The following is a 20,860-nucleotide window of genomic DNA, read 5'->3' on the forward strand; positions in this document are numbered from 1 at the left end:
GGGGCAGGGCAAGGGGCGGAGCGACCTCGTGGCACCGCCGGCTGGGCCTCGCCCTCGGACCGACAGTGGGTGGCCGGGGCGGCGGTGCCGTGAGGCGGGGCGGTACCGTGAGGCGGGGCGGTGCCGTGAGGCCGGGCGGTGCCGTGAGGCGGGGCGGTGCCGTGAGGCGGGGCGGTGCCGTGAGGCGGAGCGGTGTCGTGAGGCGGGGCGGTGCCGTGAGGCGGGGCGGTGCCGTGAGGCGGAGCGGTGCCGTGAGGCGGGGCGGTGCGGTGAAGCGGAGCGGTGCCGTGAGGCCGGGCGGTGCCGTGAGGCGGGGCGGTGCCGTGAAGCGGAGCGGGCCCGCCGGCGGGGCGGGCCCAGGTTTCTCTGAGGGTGTTGGGGGTTCCGATCCGCGGGCGTGGGCCCAGACTGGGCAGGGCCTGCGGGAGGGCTCTTTTGGGGGAGCGGGGGTGGCACGCGGAGCCCGGGGCTCGGCATCTGAGAGGGAGGATTTCGAACAGCCCCGGGTGTGTGTGAGCGGCTCTGCCGAGCCGTGCTCCGACAGCTAAGAAGCGTCCGTGGGGACGTGTCTGTGGGCCTGACTATCGGCAGGCCTGTGCTCCTGCTTATGTTGCTACAGCCTCTTGCTGTAACGCAGTCTGAATTGTTTGAAGAGTAGTCTGTTGTTCTCCCTCGATATTACTTTCTTAACAAAAATCTCACACAGGCTCTGTATGTTCATTTTTAGAATAGTTGGAAATCCTGCAGAAAAAGCGATACCATTTGTCATAACATACGTGACCAACTGTCTTCTGTAGAAGTGAGCAAAGCAAACCTGTGGTGGCCCTTGAACGTGCAAGCTGATGGTGGAGAGAGGTGGTTAGTGTTGCGGTCACTGCTTCAGAGAGGGTCAGATCTCTAAAGGTGAGAAATACGGATGTTTGCTTATCGGTGTGCAGCATCACAGAGCAGGGGCCAGTGTCAGCTTTGTTTCACTGGAGCAGCAGTCCATCTGACCAGTGTGCCCCTGTGAAATCAATGACTGAACCAACAGCTAGAGCTTCCTGCTTCATTCTGGAACACCATGTGTTGCTCTGTCTTACAGCCTCGTGCCAGAAGAAAACCATTTCCAGGAGTGGGTTGTTGTTTTGGTTTGGTTTTGGGTCTGGGTTTTTTTTCAGTTTCTTTCCACCCTTATGTTTTGCTCTGCCTTTTCCATATCCATTTGTTTGTGACATCCCTTCTCTCCTTCTTACCTAATCTGTGAGTATGGCAATTAAAGAGTCAGTAAGTAGGTTCAGACCTTGCTAAAGAGGATGATCTGGAGTCACTCAGGAGAGATTAAGTTCTTTTTTTTAAAATGACATACATCTACTTCAGCATGGATGAAAGTAAAACCTTACATGTTCACTGAGAAAGGTACATTACCAGTTATACAAAGGATTAAGCAAATATATTGATGAGACATAAAAGCAACGTATTTCTGAGGTAAATTTTAGAAGAATTTGTGTAAATTTCCCAGGTACTTTTGATAAGTTAATACTTGTTAATATAAAGAAGTACTTGACATTTTTTTTAATAGTGTCTTCCATCCAGCTATGTTCTAAAATATCTCTGAATAATTTAAGAATATGTTTTGGGTTCTTTTAGAGTACATCTGTGAGAAACATTAAGGGAATTGGGAGTCTTTTCTTGGCAGCTAACTAGACACATAAAACTCAGCTGATTTTCTACTATTTAAAGATCGAGGAAGTAATTTTTCAGGTAAAAGTCCAGAACACTGGAGCAATGCAGTGTGCTGCGGTTACTTCAGGAGGATAAAATGGTGTATGTGTCAGAGATCCAAACAGAACAGCTTGAAGCCCTCTCTTGCCTACTTTATACATTTGGCAGTAGTCTTGGAACTTATAACGACAATAAAATAACTGAACCACACTGAAAGAGACTAGTAAACCAAAAGCACTAGCCTTGAAACAAATCACTCATACTCACCCACACATATAGGCAGGTCTGAAATTCTGCTACTTAGAGGCACTAGCAGTGAAGCAATACAGGATTTAAGAGAACAGATGCTGTACTGCATAACTATGATGTTATATTGAGCTGTCTCAACTTACTAGAAGGTAAAATAAAATGTTATGCAGCTGGTTTTGCATATATCATTCTAGCTACCAACTGTTCTGTCATTTGATTGTACCCCGTTGTTTTATATAATGCTTCATAGTGGCTTCATAACTGTCCCAGAGCATGCAAAACTCCAGAGTACTTGAGAGCAGTCCATAATCAAGAAATATGATCAAGGATTTCCCAGGTCACCATATGGTTGTTTCTTAATTACCGTACTGTCAAAAAGGAAAACTCTGCTTAGTTTGTATAACAACTCTGTCCTGAATGGCTCCTCTACACTGCAGTAATTATCTCGGTTCAGCTACTCGTTTCCCTCAGTCAAAGAAGAAAATGAAGTAAGCAAACCATATATGCATATGCACACATACAAACTAGCACATGTATAAATATATATTTTAAACATACATTGGCTAAGTGACAGAAAGTCTGTGGATATCGAACTTCAAAATACTTGACTTGAAAAGACAGGAAAAGGCCAGTTTTCTTCATCACTTCCCTTTGTGGCACTCTCATCCCTCTTGGTGCGAAGGAGGTTTGATTAATGCCAAGAAGTGTGACCCATACATATGAATGCATGTGTAATCTTGTAGCTATTCTGGGAAGCCCACAGCAGTGGAAGCTGCATGAAAAGTCTTCATTAAAGCCCATGTTGGTTGCAATGCCAACTGTCAACATCACAATGGTCTCGCTGAGATAGAAGTTATCTCAGAAAATACAATCTCTGCCAGAGATGTCTCTCAGCAAGCAAGTTCTACAAGTATACACTGCAGCTTGTATAATGTTCTGTCAACATGGACCTATTTATAATTGTACCAAGTCTGCAAGGTATTGCACTCCAATTTTTTTCTATGGAATGCACTATACTAAGCACAGTTTATACACTAGCACAGAGGATTCTTATCAGTACATGTAAGCTGTCTTCTTCAAGAGCATAAGCTGTCACTGAACTTAGCAAAAGAGGCCTTTGCAGGTTAAAATTGCACATATTTGGGAAGATGGGCTAGTGTAACTGTTAGCTGAGGACATGACTCCATCACATGTTACAGTTTTGAAGTGTGGTCATAACCTAACAAGGGTTATGAGGTTCATGCAATAAATATGAAGATCAGGCCCATGTTTCTGAACTGACCGTTCTCTCCCTTTGAAAGAAGAAAGCTTGCATATTTGTTTGTGCCACTTGGGTAGATGCTCACTCAGAAAAGCATAATCATATTTGCTGGAAGTTTCAGCAGAAGCCCCAAAGGACATGTGAATATGTTCTTGCTTTGTGCCTGCTAATCTCTCTCACATCTAGAACGCATCTTCGTAAGATACCTCCTTGGTGGGGATAAATTCTGTATTATCATAACAAATTAAATAGCTTAACTGTCTCTTTGCCAAGCAGTAAATGATAGCATAGAATCATAGAATAGAATCATAAAATAGGGTTGGAAAGGACTTCAAGATCATCTAGTTCCAACCCCCCTGCCATGGGCAAGGACACCTCACACTAAACCATCCCACCCAAGGCTTCATCATTTCTTTATCGTTGTTCTTAGAAAAATGCCATCATATTTTCCAGAAATCTGAGCAAGGAAGTCAAAGACCCTGTGGATATACAGGAATCTATCCTTCAGACTCAATGTTGTGAACATTTGGATGCATTAATGAGAGGACATTGGAAGGGGGCAGAGGAAAGAAAAAGGAGAAAACAAATAAGGCCATGGTGAAGTCTTTCTAAAAGGTATGAGTGCTTATCATGCTAATACACTTTTGAGGCATCTTGTGTTGAATTCTGAGCAAAAATGCATGTGACTATATCTATAAGTCAAGTGTAAAATACGAGTATGTCTTACACCAAGAGAAATCTGCAGTACAACTGGTAGACTGCTGTTACCTGTCCAGTCTTCTCCCATCTTGATGATTAGTCCGTGAGTTTTATATATATCCATGAAAGCAAGCACTTGTACACAAACCCAAATGATTCTACATTTTACAGTAGTTAGGGGCATGCTGAAGCAGACTGTGGTTTTTGCATTGGCTGAGCTTACATTTATGTGAATGAAATGCTGTGAGGAAAGAAGCTGTGACTAGGTAGGAGAAACCCTTAATTACTAAACCAGAAATTAGACTCCTGTTGAAAATACCACATCAGTAATGATACAGATGTTGACATCTTCTGAACACAGAACTCTAGGATTCTTGTAACTAATGATAATGTTCAGAAGCATGAACTTGTGAAGGGCCTAAAGAAGACTGATACATGTTACAGGACTGGTATTTCTGCCAGTCTCAAACTGCTTTCTCCTCCTTTTCTGTGACATATATATGGAAAAATAGATCTGCAAGGCTCCAGGTGTGCTACTTGCTCTGTGGAGAGGAACCATGCATGTCAGATGGAAAAGAACCATTAAATCACATTGTTCCAGTAAGCTTTGTGAAACTCAGGCTTACAGAAATGTAAGTTTGTGAAACTAGCTTACAGACACAGAGCTCTGTTCCCCAAGGCAATTTTAAGCACCTGACCTGGCACATACCTGCAAATATGGAGCATGAAGAGGAACCGCAAAGATAGGCACAGATAGACAGCACAGATACATGGCACAGACTGCATTTGTCTGAGTGGCATTTGATGAAGGATCATTCTTTGCTGGGATCTTGCCTGGAGGACCAGTGTGATTTCCTAGGTGGGTTGCAATCTTACCACAGACTACCTCAAAAGTAGCGAAGTAAACAGTACTGCATCTTCAAAGCAGATTGAGATTGAGATTCAGAGCATTTCCCAGAGCACACTGAGAGGTGAGAAAGTACTGGCACATCTGTAGACTACTTATTTCCAGAAATATGACAGTGCCCCGCATATAGAGTGATTATGGATTTAGATAAAAGTATAAAACCCATGCAAAATTTACCTCATGTGCTCTCAGTAAAAGACAGAGGACACGTAAGCTACTTGTAAGTGCTGCTTTTGAAAGACACCATCAGAGCACCTCTGCAAATAAGACTCTGTGGTTAAGTCCGGCTAGAACTGAGCCAGAGATGTTGAGGGCTGAGCCAGACACAGACGGTGAGGAAAGGTATATCTCAATAGCCCCATTTTTGGCTCTGCTGGGGAGTTGCTTCAGCCTGGCCTGTTCCCTTGCTGGGACACAAGGGGTTTGGGTTTAGGTTTTGTTTGAGATCATGCAATAGCATTTTAGCCTTAGCACAGCTTCATAAAGCCACTCACATAAGCAGAAGACTCGCTGTCCTCTAAGTAATGTGCCACTGCAAACAGGAGAGAGGAAAAGCACTGGGTATCCTAGAAGGTACCACCTTTTCTTATGATTTCTGTGTCTCAAAACAGTGGAGGAAATGTGTGTTTTCAGAAATCGTAAGCAATATTTGGACACACCAACCCCACTTCATCTCTACTCCAAGACAGTTGGAAGTAATAAAGAAATTCTTCTTTTTGACTGGAGAGTTTCTTAAAATGTACCACATTTTTAAAGCTGCAATTAATATTTTGATCCCTCTTATTATTTTCTTAATTTCCCTGTCACAGCCTTGAGGATTCTCCCTTGTTCCCCTCCTAGTGCAGAAATCTGTGCACAAAGTATATTACTTAATTTCAATTACATGTTAATTACAGAAGACAAGTGGTTATTGAATCTTGCACTGTAATTAATCAACCTGATATTTACTAACTACATTGTTCATACTGGAATAAGCTGTAGCTGGACAAGCAGGGCAAGGAAAGTGAGTGACAGGAGCATTATCATGGCACACTGCCTCCCATTGGGAAAGTTCATCTTCCCTCTGAAAGAGACGCCTTCAGGGATCATGTAATTTGAATTCCCCCTGAATTTAGTGTCATCTTAGCTTGACCAGCTCTGGAAGAACATATTAACCTCCTCTTGTGATTTTCAGAAAACCATTCTAATTTAGCAAGTAATTAAGGGTCACATGTAGGATAAAGAGCTCGATAAGCTTGGATTACGCACAGGAAGCTTTGTTTCCAAGGAAACCCTAGCGGAGGGGGTGTTAATGCTGAGGTCACTCAGTTAATGAACTGGGAATGGTTACTGGCTGCAAAATGTATTGAACTGGGGAAATGAAACTAACAATTGCATTACCACTTAATGATTTGATGATAGAAAACAAATGCCTACAAAGCTAGTTCTCACTGAATACTGGAAACAAAGGTTACGGGCAGTGGGACCGTTCTGCAGAGCGAGGTCACGACAAGTCTGAAACAGTGACACTCGACAAACTTACTTTCTTGTTTTATTTTTTTTAAGCTAAAATTACCTTAGTCATCAATCATGGATTTCACAGCTTCTCAGTATGAGGCTGTCAGTGTTTGCGTAAGGTGCCATTTGTCACGCATTTGGTCCATGCTGGAGGTTCATTTCTTCCTGAGGTTAGTCCTGGCGGAGGTTACTACCTGTGTAACACTGTCAGATCAAAATCAGCTTGATGGATTTAGCACACTGAAAAGCAAGACACTAGGCTTCCAGGAGCTCTGGGGGTGACACACCCTCACTTAGGGCTGGAGGCTCTGGGAACTAATCTCATGGGAGGTTTGACAGGGCAGACACACAGACATCATGGACATGGCTAAAATATCAAAGCAGATGATGTGTAGCAAGCACAAGCTGATCTATTAAAACAATATATTAAAAGTGGAATCTGCAGCTATAGTTTGGATGATGGGAAGAATATTCTGACTTATTTCACTAGATGGCAAAACATCTTTTAGCACTGTAGAATTTCAAAATAGGATGTTTTGACCTTTATATGTTTCATTTTTGATACAAACTTATCTATATGTATAGGACTTTTATGCCATTTAGTAACCAAATGAAGGAACATTATAGAAATTCAGTATTTTTAGCCTTATGAAAACAAAGCAACGTTTTTCTTTCTAATTCCAGAAAAAAAAAAACCAGATTTCTGTTTAATTTAAAATTAATCCCCTTAATTTCAGAAATTCCCTTTCCTACCAGCTTTTATGCCTATAAAAATACAAAATATGCAGTGGAAGAGGCTTTTTAACAAGCAAATCAGTTAACTTTTTCTGTTAATATGCAGGCATTGCATGACATAAGAAACATTTGGGAACCAGCACATCATAGAGGAATATAGAGTACAAAGAGTAGGAGTGACCTATCAGATACTAAATGCTTTCTCAGTTCACTTGTACGATAGCTATCCCTTGTGGTCTGTGAGAGAAAAGGATTGCACAGGCATTTTTCAAAGCTTCCTTTGAAACAAACAAGCATTCTCTACTTCTTGCTACACAGATGACATTAATGGCCTACAATATACTGTAACAGTTCAGTCATTCTTGCACCTGGAATACAGGTGCCTCTAACTGTGGCTCACTTTTTGCAAATGTGTATCCATTGTGAAGATATAAAGTAGGACAATTTCTGATGCCACCTTATCTCTTTCTTATGTGCAGCCTTGCCATAAAAGCAAGACAGTTCGTGTTCACAGAATCAGAGAATCACAGAATAGTTAGGGTTGGAAAGGACCTTAAGATCATCTAGTTCCAACCTCCCTGCCATGGGCAGGGACACTTCTCACTAAACCATGTCACCCAAGATTCCATCCAAGCTGGCCTTTAACACTGCCAGTGATGGAGCATTCACAACTTCTTTGGGCAACCCATTCCAGTGCCTCACCACCCTTCTTCCTTACATCTAACCTAAACTTCTTGGTTAAATTTGAACCCATTACCCCTTGCCCTATCATTACCAGTGTTGGACCACCTTTGCTTGAACTGGGGAGAATTCAGACACTGCTCTCTCGAATATGCCCTGTAGATCTTGCAGGAAAAATCAGGCTGTGCAGAAAGTGAGCTCACAACTGGTGATGACAGCTTTGTGGGACAGTTTGGGGCAGCAGCTGGCCCAAATAAGTTTGCAAGTGGTAAATGTGCTGTTGCTCACAGAAAAGTGTGACCAAGGGAAAGCATGCGAATGAGGAGAGATCTGTAAAACAACCTGTCAGGAGAGGCAGACTTCTTACATTGGTAGAGATTAGATGAAGGAAAGCTCAGCACAGCCATTCAAACCCTCAAAGTTACTGCTAAAACCTCCCAAAGCAACGATTAAAAAAAAACTCTAATCAAACCCAAACTAGAAGAGAATTAACCTTCTGTGTCCACAGGTGTCTGAAGAAAAATGTAATGGCCTTAAACAGTGGCAAGGAGAATGTGTGCAAAATATTAGTGGGTATTTTTAATTTGTTCCAGGTACTCGAGTATGTGGAGAGAGTCCTGACAGGCCATAGCGTCTGTGCACAAGGTTTTTTAGGAGCAGCTTCCATGCTGCTGAGCATGCCTGGGCCGTGGACAGGATAGATCATCTCTCAGTATTTCTTCTTTCCTTCCCAGCCTGCTTCCCATGATAGCTGTGCGCGTACGGGTACTGTGCACGGTTCTAGGTGTCTCAGTATAAGGACATTCAACTATTAGAGTGTGTGCAGTGGAGAGTGATGAAGATGGTGAAAAGTGTTGAGGGCAAGACTAGCAAGGAGCAACTGAAGTCACTTGATTTGTTCAGCCCGGAGAAGAGAAAGCTGGTGGGTGCCCTCATCAAAGTCTGCAACTTCCTCCGGTGGGAAGAGGGGGGAGGTCCTGATTTCTCTTTAGTGACCAGCAATGGGACATGAGGAAATGGAGTGAAGTTAGATCAGGGGAAGTTCAAATTGGACATTAGGAAAAGTTTCTTCACTGTGAGGGTAAGTGGTCCCTGGAACAGGCTCCCCAGGAAAGTGGTCACAACACCAAGCCTGCCAGAGTTCAAGGAGCATCTGGACAGTGCTCTTAGTCATTAGGTAGTTTTTCTGAGGAGCAGGGAGTTGGATGTGATGATCCTTGTGGGTCCCCTCCAACTTGAGATAATCTGTGATCCTCCTCTGTCTCATACTTACCTTCCTTTTATGTTTTACTCAGTCTAGGGCCGCATAGTGACAACATTCAGCCAGCTCTTCCCTGATTTTATCAAGCATTTTAAAAATTGAACATCCTCACTTTCCTCTTTAGTGAGGGATCTCCTCCTAACATGCCCTTCTGTGGTGCTGAATGGCTGTTTTTGAGCCAAATTTTATTAAAATGAACAATTGGCCCATTCATGTTTATCTCAAGCAGGGATGAGCTGAACAGATTTTAAAACCTCTGAACCTCTTTGAACACTGGAAGTTGTCAAATGTAGAATCTTTTCAATCAAATGACCCAGAAGTGAACCGTGAAAAACATGGATGCATCCTTGGCTTTAAACTTTGGCTTCTTGAGTGCAGCCTCTGGGGAAACGGCTCATGTGATCCTCAGCACAGCACAGCTTGAAATGCCCAATTTTCTCGCTGCTACCTCTCCTATGGCTATGGGACCAATCTGTTCCACTTCCCAGATGTCTGCCCCTGACTTTGAGCCTCGCCCCTGCTACACTTCTCTCATTTGTTTTACCTCACCTCCCTTCTTTTTCTTGTTTGATTTCTCTGGTGTATTTATCTGACTTCTGACAATAGGCCTTCCCTTAGCAGCTGGACATGTTTTCAGATACTTCATTGTGTAATGCAACACAACTGCAAGTCTCAATGGGGAGGACAATGTAAGGAATAATCCCAATAATCCCTAAAGCATCGGCTGATGGATGGAGAGCCATCCTGATTGTTTTCAACACAAGCATGCGCACTGCATGCTTTTCCCCTGTGATTTCTATATGACAACAGGAAGGGGTTCTCTGATTTTGGTACCTGAAGGAATAAATAGCCAGATAGAAGCCCCCTTCAATTTCATTTTATTGAGAACAGGTCTCTGAAATAGAACAAAGAAATGTGTAGAATTCGGGGGAAACCAGACATTCGCGCACACAGACACACACCATCCTGAAAGCTACAAAGCCAGTTTCAGCCTACATGACAACTACTTCAGTGTGGGACCACAAAGTTCGTATTTTTAGCATCCAGTATTACCTAAAGGATGAAGGTCATGTGCATTTCCTAACATTGCATTTTTATTCTCTGTTAGCTAGAATCACCCTAGTGAAGATAAACGAGCTTATATCACAAGAGCCACTTCTCACCTTTCTCTGAGATACTGCTTGCTTTTTCTAGAGTGCTGAGCTTGTAAATAACGGTGCAGGCAGTATCTTGGAGAATCATCCCTGAGCTGTCCAGTGTATTCCACATTACTGGTACGCCCATTTGTTTCCAGTCAGCACAAACCAAAGGAGCAGGCTCTAACTGCAGCACCCTGCCTGCTGCCTTTGTTACGCACTTTGCAACCACTAAACTGCTCACCACTTAGGAAGCAAAAGAGAAAGTGTCCAGATCCAAACCTACCAAAAAAAGGAGGTGGTTTAAGGCACCTTTAGTCCCCTCTTTAGCAGCAGTTGATGAGATATGCCATCCCATGGGCGCAGGTAAGGGGTGTTTACCTTTCTTACTCCCTAGGCCTGGTAGAGCTGCATTCATCCTCCTCGTGTGCCCCCAAGCTGCAGCTGATGAAGCAGCAGGCATAGGGAAGAAGCCACCACTCAGAGTGAGAATACTAGGCGCTGGGGAAGGACCCCAGCCTTCCTGCCTCTTTGTTCCTCAAGAGTAGGATCACCTTCACCTTCAGAAAATGAAGGTCATTCCTATTTAAATGAGAGCACAATTGGCCATGCTCATTAGGAAGGGAGGAGGCCTGGGAAGCATCTTTCCCATCAGCAGCAGCAAGTCAAAAAGTTAAACTGGAGGAGGAAGTAGAAGGAGGGTAGAACATATTTAAGGATTACATCTTGGCATGCACAGCATGCAATTTCACAACCCATGTCACACTGGCTTGTGGTAAACCAGAAGCTATTAATCCCATGGGAAACAAAGGAAACCCGAGGGACTACCTCCTGCAAGCATTCTGTGAGAACACAGCAGGCAGCACTGACGACAGCACAGATCTCTGCGAGCACAGCAGATCTCTGCAAGCACAGTCGTACCTGCCTTGGAAAACACATGAAGGTTTAAGTGCCTGAATCGCAAAAGAAAATCAAACAACAGCAACAACAAAAGATATTTGCTTAATTAGCCTTAAGGGATCCAAACTTTTTTCCAGCTCTGCATCTTTTGGGACTTAAAGCAACAGGATCTGCTTTGTTACCTATTTTATAGATGGATGGCTCTAGGAACATATGTTTAGAGGAATTAATGGTAACTTTGTTCACTAGGAAGTTTCTTTCTACCAGTCAGCAAGAAATCCCTTGTTTTTATGACAACCAAAAGAAAAGCCAGTGACCATGCATTAGAGTGAAAAGAATCCGGTGTAGAATGTGAATAGGGGTACAAATTACCAAGCATAAACACATCCCCAAGAAACTGGCTGTTTGCAAACTAATTGGTTTTTCTAACTGCAATTATACACAGGCAAACCAGGAAAAAAGCCCAACAAAACACCAGAAATGAGGAAAATAAGAGCCCTGACTTCGTTCCTCTTCGGCATGAATAGTTCATCTGAGTTGTCTTAAAAGGTATGTTATCTGCCTATAGGTTTTTGACTGTAGGTTTTATAGTTTCCAGTATGCAACTGCTCAGCAAATGAGTTTTGAAGGATTTAGAGAATTGCCTGGTGGTACTGAACCCATGACAGAGAGAAATTTGTTGTCATTGGGCAACCTCTCCCTTGTTGCCCAAAGGCATCACTTACTTGTCAAATGCAGCCTTGCAGTTACTGAAAAAGCATTCTATGCCCACATGTCTGTGTGACTACATGTAAACAAAATCTGAAAGGACAGAAGACTGTGTTTAACAGTCAGTTCTATGATTCTATGTGTTTGCGCTGTGTGTGTAGCTTTTATCCCGATTTAAAAGCAAAGATGTTTATGAAATTACCCTAGCAAGGCTGTGGTTTCACAGGGTACAGCCTGCAGGGCAGAGCTGTCGGGCATTGCTGCCACCTCAGTGCCATCTGCCTCATGGCTGTGGTGCCACATCACTGCAGTGCGTGGCAGGCAGCATAGCAAGGTCTGGCCATCACACCCGGAAAATGCTGGCACTTCTCTGAGCTGTGAAGGGGGCCACAGCAAGCGGCTCGCCTGTGAGCAGCAAGGTGGGGTGAGATGATTCATAAAATCACAGAATCATAGAATAGTTGGGGTTGGAAGGGACCTTAAAGCTCATCTAGTTCCAACTCCCTGCCAAGGCCAGGGACACCCTTCCGCTAGCCCAGGCTACTCAAAGGCCTGTCCAACCTGGCCTTGAACACTGCCAGGGATGGGGCAATTCAACCTACTAGCCTGCCTTTATACAGTCATAGAATGGTTTGGGTTGGAAAGGACCTTAAGATCAACTATTTCGAACCCTCTGCCATGGCCGATGGGGTGTGCGGGCAGTGGGGTGTGCAGGCAGCGTGGGGCACAGGCACCAGTCTGAGGTCCAAGAGTGCCAGCCAAAGCAGTGGGCATTGATGTATTTATTGTTGGTATTGCCCCGTTTTTCACAAACTCACATCCTCACGGCTGTGTACTTGCATTCAGTCATTTGCCCTCACGTTTTTGTTTATACCAACAGGAAGGCATGCCTGTATGTGTGTGTGTACACAGTGGTTTGGTGGTTTTGAGGCTGGTCAGGGGTTTCTGGGGGGTTTTGCTCTCCGAGGCCTCATTAACTCCGCTCACGCTGCCTCACTCTGGTTGCCAGTGCTTAAGCAGTGCTTTTTTAAAAAAGCAACCAATTAGCACCTCATCAGCTCCAATTAGAGGAGACAAAAGCAGTGTAAAGATAACTCAATGAGAGGGGGTGGCACAACATCATGTAATCACTTAAGACAGCGGTGAGCATTCACTGCGCTGGCTGTGCGGGCCTATTCACCTTCTTTCCTTCTCTCTGGATGCATTTAAGACCTTTTTTTTTCTGGGAAGCCGGGCCTCCCAGGAGTCTCAGAGTCTCTCATTCAGAGCTACCTGTTTACAGCTCATCGAACAGAAGGACCTAAACAATCCTATATTGTACGCTTAGTGCTTCCTTAAACTTAGGCCTTCACAATGGCATGTTTTCAGAAGCTGGGCAGAATAAGTTAAAGGCTGGCTTTATCCTCATTAAGTGTTCTGCTTGTACTGTCTTCTAATTACATGGCAGGGCAACAATGTATTTTTTTTTTTCAGTGGAGTTCTTTGGAGCAGTTAATTTGGTGCCTGTACTAAATGCCCCAAAACATTAATTAGTGTGGAAGGAACCCTAATTTCCTCGGTGGCTTTCCTCTCCATTTACTTCCCTTGTTTTCACATAGGCTTGGATGAGCCTCTATAATGAAATTACCTCATTAATGCCTTTTTTCTTGCAGAGTAACTCATTCAAGATCTACCATTTAGTTTTAATTTAATGCTGTCAAAAGCAAAAGGTGCATTCATGTCTTTGATTAGTGCATTTTTTTCTCTCTAAAGAGTGGACAGATTTAAATTATTAAGATGGCAAGTAGAGAGTTATAATTGGATACAAGCAGCACTTCAGTGAATATTAAATGCTTTCAAAGCCTGGCCTATGTGGTCTGCTGACTATTAACTGTGTCCAGTGAGTTATTTTGTGGGTTTTGAATTAACGGCACATTAGCTACTGTGAAGCAAATTAAGTTTAATTTTGTTTATCAAAACTAGTGAAATTGCATTTATCAACATGACATTTAGTTGTAGCAAAGTTCAGTTTTCCCCATTATCCTATACTGACCTCATTGCTTGGTTAGTATTGCTAACATAAGATCTCATCCTGTACTTCATGGTCATGTGAAGTCTAGCTGGAGGCTTGCCTCTCTATGTCTGGTACGATAAGGCCTTTTATTTGCAAGAACTACTGAGTTCCAAGTATTGTCAAACAGAAACCGCCTTAGTCTCATTTGACCATTCTGGGTGCACTGGCACAAAGAATGTCTACTGTTAATGGTGAATGCACAGTTACAAACTGGTTTGATACCAGCAACTGAGCAGGCAGGATTTAACATCTGATCCTTGATCTTTAATTCTCTCTCTTCTCTCTCCTTTCATTTACAACTCATGTCACAGGATATCTAAGATGCATTGGAGAAATGGTAGTCTCCAGAGACTGAAGAGTGATTTCCAGTCTGCTTGGCATGTGCATGCTGTAGTTTATTGTGTGGCTGCAGTGCTCCCCAAAGTAAAAAATCAGTCACACACATGGGCACAGGATCTCTGGAGGGCTGTAGTGTAATCTTCTCCTCAAAGGAGGCACAGTCACATCAGCTTGCTCACAGCTTTGCCCAGGGCCTTTACATTTTGGGTGTCTCCAAGGATAGAGATCACACAACTTTTCTGGGCCCCTGTTCCACTGTTCACCCACCTCCACGGGGACATTTTCCTTACATAACTATAAGGAAATTACTGTGTTTTCAATGCAAGCAGTAAATATGGTAACATGACAGGACAGTGTTTTACAAATACCATAAATTGTAACTTTATTGTAATGCATTACATATTACATTTTTTATAAATATTTGATATATTTGGGGCATATTATATATTTGTACAGTGCATTACATAATTATGATGTGATTGTGTTATTACATTATTTAAACAATACAAAGTGCACAGGTTAGCTTTCCCAGGTTACTTTTCCCTAGAGAGTATGCTGTTCAGGTCTTACCTTGTGTGGAGTGAGAACTCGGCTGGGGTGGCTGCTGGTGGCAGAAGTGACAGATGTCACTCCTGCAGTTTCATGAAAAAAAATCCCTTCTGCTGCCAACCTTGCAGCACTTTGGCACCAGCTTATTTGGCCATTTGGTTCAGATGGTGCATCGGCTACATCTGTACTACAAATGAAAGTGCCAGGAACTGCTTTCTGCCATGTGTCCATGCAGCACAGACCACGCATGTCCCCATTATCTTGCTCCTAACTCTGTGTTTCTGCTGGTTTTAATGGGAACACTATCTGGCCTTAAGAGATAGAAGACAGGAGGGTTGATTTTGGGTTTTTCTCCCATGTGTGCTTTTCCAGTTTGGAGTGCCTGAGACACAGAAGACGCTGTAAGCTTGAAGAGTGTGCATTGCCTGCTGTGCAGTGTGGTGTTAGGGTGTATAATGTGGTTTGCAGCATAAAACCTGGAGAAGAAGGCTGCAAAGAGTCCAGGGAACCAGTTCTGATACAGTCTCATCTGTTCTGTCCATGCTTATGAATCCCAGAGTATGCTATTGCTTTGTGGTGCACCAAAGCCCTCTCATAAACTTTTTAGCAGGGCCCAGAACTGTGCTAGCACTTATGCAGTGTGAGTGCCTGGGGTCTGAAAGCTAAGCTAGTGCTCTGGGTTTGTCTTATTCTGCCATGAGAACGTATCATAAAGTCCTGATTCTGTTCTAGGTCAGCTAGAATAAGAACAGTGTGGGTGGCTTAGGAAGAGCTAGCTCAAGTCCAATCATTATCCAGATAATCAGTGTTTCTCTATGACACATGGAGACCCTGGTCCAGGGAGTTTTCTAAGTGTAATGTACACCATCAAACCTGAGCTTCTCCTAATATCCAACAGTATTTTCCTCCAGGTCCGTATTAGTCCAGTGACTGAAGCATACGCTGAAGGATTGATATAGCCAGTCCAAATTCTCTCTTTATTTCCAGGAAGTATGTGCATTTCAAATCATTACACCATGTCTTTCTGGGAGAAAATTGAAGGAATGGTTCTTGTTACCCACTTTCCCCCTGAAACACGGCATTACGCAGAAAAAGAGTCAGAGAGAACAGGCAAGACCCTCAGGCTTGGAGCCAGAGGTGCATTTGGTCTCTACTCCAAGAACTGTCCCTATATTTTATGCTTGTATGTTTATTTAATAAAATAATATAATACTAGAAACAGAGATGAGGGAACAGGAGTTCTCTCTCCAAGATGTATCCCTTGCTACAGGATGCCATCATCATAGGAGTCACCTAAAGAGCTCAGCTTCTGCTCCTTTTATTCTGGGGAGTATCAGCTGTGAAGAGCAGGTAGGGAGCCTGATCCCCTAAAGAGCAAGTTGTATGTGGTGAACCCAGGAGTAAAACTGAGTGGCTATTGATAGTGGCTCAGTGAAAAACTGAGCTTAGTCTAAGTGTTGATCCCAAACCTGATTTGCAACAGTCTGAAGCAGGGCACATGTATGTGATCTCTGATGGGTACCTGTGCTCAGGCTGAAGGCTTAGGAATATCAAAGGAAGCACGAAGTATGAATAGCAAGAATCACAGTGAAAAAAACACAAGGATGAGCTGAGTTCAAACACATTATTGTTCCTCAGTGAGAATGGAATAAAAAGTAATAGCAGAATCTGGAGATATGGGGCAGACGTAAGGAGAGAAATGAGGAAAAGTTGTATGTGGGGTAAAAGGCCAGCAGAACTCTCGGGCAATGGGCTGGGCCACGGGGTTCTCAAGCAAAGCTCTTGTGTTGCCCAAGAGAGATGAAAGCACAGCAGGGTCAGCCTGGATCTGTCCTTGGAGGTCCACAGCACACACACTTTGAGGGAGGAACGCAGGCAGGGCTTCACCATGCTGCCATGCCATGCTTGGCAGCAGTGGCACACTCCTTGACAGCTGCTGTGTGCTCCCATCTTTGTGGCATTACACTGATTGTGGGGCCAGGCAATTAGTTAGGTTAAAAGCGGCACGCCTCACTCATTGACAGGTTAGTTTTAAGTTCCGTGTTGGAGTTCATTGCGCTGTCCTCCCCATCAATCTGCTGGCACTGCTGGGCGGGAGGAAGCAGAAGAAGCAGCAGAGAAGGATGAGACAGGCTGAATGTGTCCTAGCCACTGATGGAAATGCTAATTTCTGCTTGAGTGGTGGACAGTTTAAAGCAACTTGAAGGAAGGACACTCCCCTGAGGAGCATGTCTTTGCCATCCATTTATCAAGAAGGCTTCTTGACATAGCCAGACAGTTGCTAAAACAGAGAATTAACTACCCACTGATGAACAGTTATTGATCAGAGCTCTTCAGCTCCAGACCATTTGTTGCACTAACATCACCCATGCAGGTGCGACTGCGGTGCCAGAGTGCCCTCTTTTGATGTAATGTGACTTTTAGAGCTGGAAGGGAACCGTACACAGCAAAAAGGCTTTGCATCAAAAGGTGACTTTTACAGTGGGAAAAGTGGCATGTAACAGGGGGTGGCTGAAGAAGCCAGGAAGGTGAGTTACAAAGCATGGATACTGGAGTAACAGCACAAGAAGAATCAAGAGACATGTGCAACCATGGGGCGGAAAGGCGAGCAAGCAGAATCTCTTTCTGCATTACTCTGGCTGGAAAAGCCGCCAAAGTGTAGTATCAGCAGGCTGTAGCATAACACATTGCTCAGGTATAGCAAAGAGTGTGAGAAGGACAGTGGGGTTCCTGTCACTGAGATATCACTGAGGAGGGTAATGAGAGTTAAGCAGAACACCAAATTTATCTACAGTCCTCAGGAAAGAGGACAAAAGTCAAACATTCACAATGAAAGAGTAATGTGTTTGTGTGCAGCCTGCACTTTACTCTCTGGATCACAAGAATCATCTTACTTGGATACACTTACCTACCTTTCTCTGCCTTCCACTTAAACAGTGCCCTTAGAGGCTTCTAAAGTCAGACAAAGACCTGCCCTGACAGAATCTTCTGCTTGCTGGGACCCTGGGTAGGATGTACACTGCATGATGCATGTGGTCCTGCGCTGGTGAATTCCTTTGTATGACCTGGGGCTATGCAGAATACCTGGTAATGTCTTTTATTCAGTTTGATCAAAAGAACCCCTGACACAGCCAAGCAGTTAGCTGAATGAGCATTTCACTATGAATAGCACAAATATTTGAATTCAAGTATATGTCAACAGCATTCGATTGAAACCTTCATAATGGAGGCCTGTGGGAACTACAGGCGGATGAAAGAAAAGATTCTTTGTAGGGCTAAGTTAGAGTATTAAGAAAACCCTGGTTCTTGTAAGCAGGTCAGCTGGTGGAGCCAGCAACATGCAGACACTAATATTCTGAGTCACATTTAACCCCTGCATCACCATAGCATTAAGGTGGTTATGGTGGAAGCAGGCTGAAAATTCACCGTACCTACTAAAAGGTAGTCACGTAAAAGAATGAGGTCTGTCTGCCCAGAACTGGTGGGCTGAATGCCTGCAGGAGAAGAAAGCTAGTGGTTATGCAGTGCTTTGGTGGGAAGGCTTTATGTGCCACTCATGTCGGTGGTTTAAGAATTTGCATGTGAAATACAAGAGGGTTAATAGAAGCAGCAAGTAAAATCCATCATGCAAGCTGCTGCAACTCCATGCCTCTGTGTCTAGCTAGTGATGGGGCTGGGGAACATTTGGCAAGCCACACAGACCAACACAGGAAGCAGCATTCAGCGCTCATAAAAATACAAATAGCACTAATGGCCTTATCCTGTTCCCATCTCTGGCTGATCAGGATGAAGGCCTGTTAGGATATATAGGTGGTGAGTCCCTCCAGCAGCTGGGCTTAGACACTCGGTCTGTCTCATTGCTTGGATGTCCAGCACTCCCTGCTTTGCACACATGATGTCAATCCACTGGCAGCTGGCCTGAGACACAGTTTACCCAGTAGTTGGGCCCCAGGTGTCCCCAGCTGCTGGCACTTGGGCACACGAGCCCGAGGCTCACAGTCGTACTCTGCATGCTGATACTCCCCTCTTGCTGTGGATCCTTCAGGCAACAGTGCTTAGACTGTGGTCTGTCCACCCAGTACCTGGCACTGGAGTCTTGCTCTCCCCACCTTCTCTCCACACAGAGACACAGACCTGTGCAAACAAGTGTCCTGATCTGTGACAGCTCCTTCAGTGCTTGCTGTTCACACACAAGTGCCAGACTCACAAGCCTGGGGATTTGATCTCCTCCTGCCAAGTAAAGTCATGGGGGATCTCTAACCTCACCAATTGTTATATCATCTCCCTTTGATTGCATTTGTGTATGTTTTTCTGTGCTTTTTCCTTTTGTAACATTTGGGATTTCTGTTTTTCAGGTGACTTGTTGCAGGCATTTCGTGATGCTCAACGGATACCCTCCAGCCCACAGGGACTGGGGACATTGTGCACTGAGGTGCCCATCCCAGCATGGGAATGGAGGCGGAACGTTGCAGAGCAGAGCCTGAACAAGAGCCATGGCACCATCCTCCATAGCCTCTGGGACAGGGGCTGTGGGTGCTGTCCCCGTTGTCTTTTTTGAGCAGAGCCCCCCTTTTCTTAGGGGTGCATGTACCCATCTAAATGGCAGTTATGAAAGTAATGAAGTAAGGAGCTGCTCCTTAGGGAATATTTTTTTCATTTTTTGCAGGTGTTTATTTGGTGGTGGAATAAAAACAGTGATGTGGGGGAATCTGGGGATGGTTGGTATCATTTGGGGCACCCCAGTGTCACTGTGGGGGCCAGGGTTTTGGCAGAGGAGCAGATGAGTAGAGGACGAGGGGCCCTCCAAACAAAGGAGGGTAACAGCTTCATTTGGGGCTGATTCCCACAAAATGACCTTTCCATGACGGGCTGTGCTTGTGGAGCTGGAGCCGCTGTGTTGGCCCAAAAATACCCCAAAACCCCTGATTCTGGGTCGGCAAGGGTTGGGGGGGGATTGGGGGGGAATTTCATAGAGTTACAGAATGGTTTGGGTTGGAAAGGACTCTTGGGGTCTTTTTTCTGGTGTTTACCCAGTGCCAGTAGAGAGGAGACTGAGAGTTCTGGGAGGCAGCTGTAAGCACACCTTCCCGGGGATACCTGCTGAACGGCTTGCTTTGCTTGTCTCTGGTTTTAATTCTGAGTTGTGAGAGTTAAATGAATCCCTTGATCTCAACAGAGCACTTCTGCATGGAAATAGCTGCTCAGGAAGGAAAGATGTCGCATCGATGTTTCCTCTGAAAAATCTAAGTGCTTTATGAAACAGAATTGTAAAGACAGTTTGGTTTTTTAACCTCACCTTCTCCCTTTTAAAAAGTAAGTATTAGGCACCCTTTATGCCCTTGTCACTGTCGGGAAGCTAGAGGCTCTGCAGGAAGCAAACCAGAAGCTAGTGTATGGTAACAGCTCTTTGCTTCTTCTTTCCTTTCCCGTTTAGTTTTCTAATGGGGAAAAAACGTGAGGAAGCCACTGTCCAAAGGGCATTCAGAAAGGAAGGAGCAGGAGATGGGGAGTGGAGCCTTCGGAGGCAATGGGACAACTGCTTCTCCATTACATGAATCCTAACTTCAGAGTGAATGCTTCATGAAACCCCAGTCCTGAGAAAATTGCTTACACTTACTCTGTAAAGGACATACAGAGGAAAAGAACTATGGTAATGGATCCCACTAAGGCTTTAACTTAGTAAATATTATATAGGACATTATTTCAGTTAATAGGCATCTGACAATATTTTTCTGCTGACAGATTTCTCCTGAGTTAGTATCTCTCTCAGAGTTACAACTGCAGATGTAATATGTTCCTAATACTTGTGTGTTTTAACTGCACAGTGAGATGCTGGTTTTGGGGTAGTTTGAAGAACTTGGATGAAATTGCCCCTGCCTGTGGTAGGGGGTTGGAATTAGATGATCTTTAACGTTCCTTCCAACCCAAACAGTTTTGTGATTCTATGAAATAAAACCATTTTAATAATGTGAGTAGCTACTTGATTCGCCTCTGACTGAGATGAGCCAAACTCAGCACACAGTGCTCAAGTCAATGATGGAAGCGAGTGAAAGTTCTGGAGAGGCTTAAAAACTGTGAACGCTGAGGTTTATGTAGAACTCTCTTACGTGTCTGCCATATGTAATGATATATCAGTTAAATAGCAGCTTGGCCCTTTTCGGTTAGCAAAAAGGCGTAGAGT

The 20,860-nt window shown here is 44.2% G+C and overlaps 1 long non-coding RNA gene across 4 annotated transcripts; it reads left to right on the plus strand.

Moving 5' to 3' along the window:
- Positions 1-46: 46 nt before the first annotated feature.
- Positions 47-20,651, plus strand: LOC136005731 (uncharacterized). Of its 4 annotated transcripts, none has more exons than XR_010608858.1 (7): positions 47-65; positions 728-903; positions 3,668-3,829; positions 11,476-11,579; positions 19,035-19,301; positions 19,856-19,992; positions 20,114-20,651. It is a non-coding gene; the product is annotated as an uncharacterized LOC136005731 (long non-coding RNA). The 4 variants fall into 4 exon arrangements; XR_010608857.1 differs by lacking the exon at positions 47-65 and adding an exon at positions 285-360; XR_010608859.1 differs by lacking the exon at positions 47-65 and adding an exon at positions 17,617-17,766 and having other exon boundaries at positions 381-903.
- The last annotated feature ends 209 nt before the right edge of the window (positions 20,652-20,860 follow it).

This window comes from Lathamus discolor, chromosome Z (assembly GCF_037157495.1).
Source record: "Lathamus discolor isolate bLatDis1 chromosome Z, bLatDis1.hap1, whole genome shotgun sequence".
Taxonomy (NCBI): domain Eukaryota; kingdom Metazoa; phylum Chordata; class Aves; order Psittaciformes; family Psittacidae; genus Lathamus; species Lathamus discolor.